This window comes from Crocodylus porosus, unplaced genomic scaffold (genome assembly GCF_001723895.1).
Source record: "Crocodylus porosus isolate Cpor-Errol unplaced genomic scaffold, CroPor_comp1, whole genome shotgun sequence".
Classification (NCBI taxonomy): domain Eukaryota; kingdom Metazoa; phylum Chordata; order Crocodylia; family Crocodylidae; genus Crocodylus; species Crocodylus porosus.
This window is the reverse complement of record NW_017728931.1, coordinates 883,668-886,755: the sequence shown is the minus strand read 5'-3', so window position 1 is coordinate 886,755 and position 3,088 is coordinate 883,668.

Sequence of the window (3,088 nt, the reverse complement as noted above, 5' to 3'; positions counted from 1 at the left end):
GTAGGTTTAGATTAGACATCCGCAAGAACTACTTCACAGTTAGGGTGGCCAGGAGCTGGAACCAATTTCCTAGGGAAGTGGTGCTGGCTCCTACCGTGGGGGTCTTTAAGAAGAGGCTTGATGACTACCTGGCTGGACTCATTTGAGTCCAGTTTTTTCTCCCGCCCAGGCCGGGGGGGTCAGACTTGAAGATCTACAAGGTCCCTTCCGACCCGACTTCTATGATTCTATGATGTAACTCAATTGAATCTGGAAAGTTTAGGGATAAAACTGTACCATGGAACACTGGTCTTGGTGCATCCCAAGAGAGACATTTGCTAAAGGCAACAGGCTATTACTACTTGTTTCCTCTCACCCCCCACCTCTCACCCAGCAGCACAGTACAAAGGAAACTTACAATGTGCACTAACATCTGCCCATTACCTAATTGTTATTATAAGTATTGGTGTAAATGTGCCATCTATCTCAGCCCAAAATCTTCCAGGCAGCAAGGCACATGGCAGTGCCCACCACTTTTGAAGTGACAGCAGCAAGGCACAGAAACACAGAGCAGAGGCTGAGCCCAGCTCACAGCTGTGGCCTGCCCTCACCTATGCAAAGACTGGGGCACCACATGCCCTCCCCACTTTGGCTGCCCAGTGCTGCGCCTCTGGAGAAGCCACCCGGCTCTTCCTGGGGGTGACATGGAGCAGGGCTCATCCCCTCCAGCCCGACAGTGTAACTGAGGCTGCCCTGCTCTGGGACCCAGCTCTGGGCACCCCCAGCCAGTGTGCAGCCAGGACTGGAGTGGGGAGGGGCAGCCAGGGGCAGCTGGTGTGGCTGACAGGCAGCCAGAGCTGGGGCTGGTCTGGCCAGCACTGGCATGGCCAGGGCCAGGAGGCAGCCAGGGCCAGTGCAGCCGGAGCCGGGAGGCAGCTGTGGCTAGTGTGGCATCCAGGGCTGATGTGGCCAGAGCTGGGAGGAAGCCAGGGCAGTGCAGCACCGGGCAATGCTGCTCCCCAATATGACCCTTTCCCCTCCCCCCTCAGACTTTCCCATGGCTGGCTTCTTCAGGGCAGGAGGCCCCAAAACTATTTCTTTCAGGGAGCCCCAAAAAATGGTGGGCTGGCCCTGATTTGGGGCATGTGATCCTCAGTGCTCAGTTTCTTGTTGCTACTGGGTGTTAAAAGCAACGAAGTGCACTGAAGAGACAAGTTGTGACCTGAAGGTGAATGCGAACCAGGCCAGAAGATGTCTCTTTCCCAAGGTTCCCTTCTTCAGCCTGGTGCCATGCTCAGGATGCTGCTGGTCCAGGTGGCGGTAAAGGCTGCACCAGAAACACAATACAGAACAAGATGATTTATCAAGGATGGAGGGGCCACAGTTCTCCAGTTCCCCTCACCCCAGTCAGGGCAAGGTCAGCATCAAATGGTAAGACAGGCCGTGAGAATGTGGCATCATAGACCTAGGGCTAGTGTTTCCCAATATGAAACATACAATCAGAATCATCCACTGCAACAGTCCTTATAGGTGCTGAATGACTGCATGACCCATGAACCCCTCCTGGAGCTACAAGTGTCCAGGTCCTTCTACCTTCATTCCCTCTTATCCAGGGTTTCCATAGGGATTCTAAGGTCTTCTCCCACAGACTGCAGCAGCAACCAAATGTGTTGAGCATGCAAGTTGCATGAGGTCTCCTCTATAGTTCTTGTTTCTGCCACTTTGGCATTCAAGAACTGCTGCCCACTCCAGAACTTGGAACCTTCTTTTCAATTAACATTGAGAGAGTGAGGAAAGACCCTACCTGCACCAGGCAGGTATGATGTTGCAGGGGGAAGGGGGAAGCTGCAGAGGTCTCAACTTAAACCCAAAACCTTAGGGCTCCAGCAAGAATGCCCTGCACAAATCTGCTGCCCCTCAGTTTAATTAAGTGTTGCAGCTGCCCAACTTTTCATATGCATAATAAAGAAGAACTATGGAAGGTTGCCTGCTCTGGAATTTGGACCAGAGCCCAGGGGACTGCCTATCCTTGCAGAGGCTGCACGGTTTTCCCACAGTGGGACCTCGGCATGCAGTGGCCTGCTCCCACATTCTCTATGGGGCCCTGCACCTATACCAATGACTGCCAGAAGCTGGGGGTAGTGAGTTGGCCCTGGAAGCAGGCTGAGTCAATGCCAGCCATGGCAGTGAGTCTCAGGCAGCCTGATCCCCGTCCCCTCCCACAATGATGTTCTCTAGAGCAGGCCCAACCAGACACCTTCTTGGCTTCTTGGACCATGGGTTAGTGGCTCCTAAATGCCATATCTCCTATTCTGGGTCTCTCCCGCATCCCAGTGTCTCCCCATCAATGTGCGGTGTGGAGAGTTCCCCCACCACTGCCATCCAGCCCCCGCAACTCCCCCATGGGGCTATTGGGCATGTGTCCTCAGGGAGGAGTCTCTGGAGCAGGACTCTCCATGGTGGGGCAGGGATGGTAGCATGATCATCCTAGATCCAACATCGTGGACTCCATGACCAGGCCTGAGGGCCAAATCCAGTCCACTGAGGAATTTTGTCCGGCCTGTGGCAGGTCCCTCAGTCCTGCCTGGCCCAGGTGCAGGGGGCAGCCTGGACCATTGCACATGTGATCAGTCCTGCCACCCCTGAGTATGCAGTAGAACTGAGGTGGTACAGCAGCTGGACTCCATTTCCCATCAGGCCCAGCAGCCTCCTTCCACCTGGCACTGCCACCAGACCTGGCCACACTGGCAGGGCACCTAACCTGTCTCCCCCACACCCACCACTGAGGACAGGATCCATGTACACAAGATGCATGGTCAGGTGAACTGGACGGGACTGTGGGAAGGTGAGGAGCGGTGAAAGGAAAAAAGAAGGGTAGGTGGGGCTGAGGAATCACAGGATCTTGGGGCAGTGAAAACATCAGGCCATGGCCCTCAACATAACTGCAATCCATTGCCCACACACCCCTGTGATGGGCATGGATTCCACGGGTGGGGGCATGTGGGGAGCAGATCACAGCTCTGCCCTGGCCCTGGGAACACACTGTTACCACCCCAAGATCACAAACCCAGCCCCAGGCACAACTCCCCACCTGCCCACAGCCCCATCC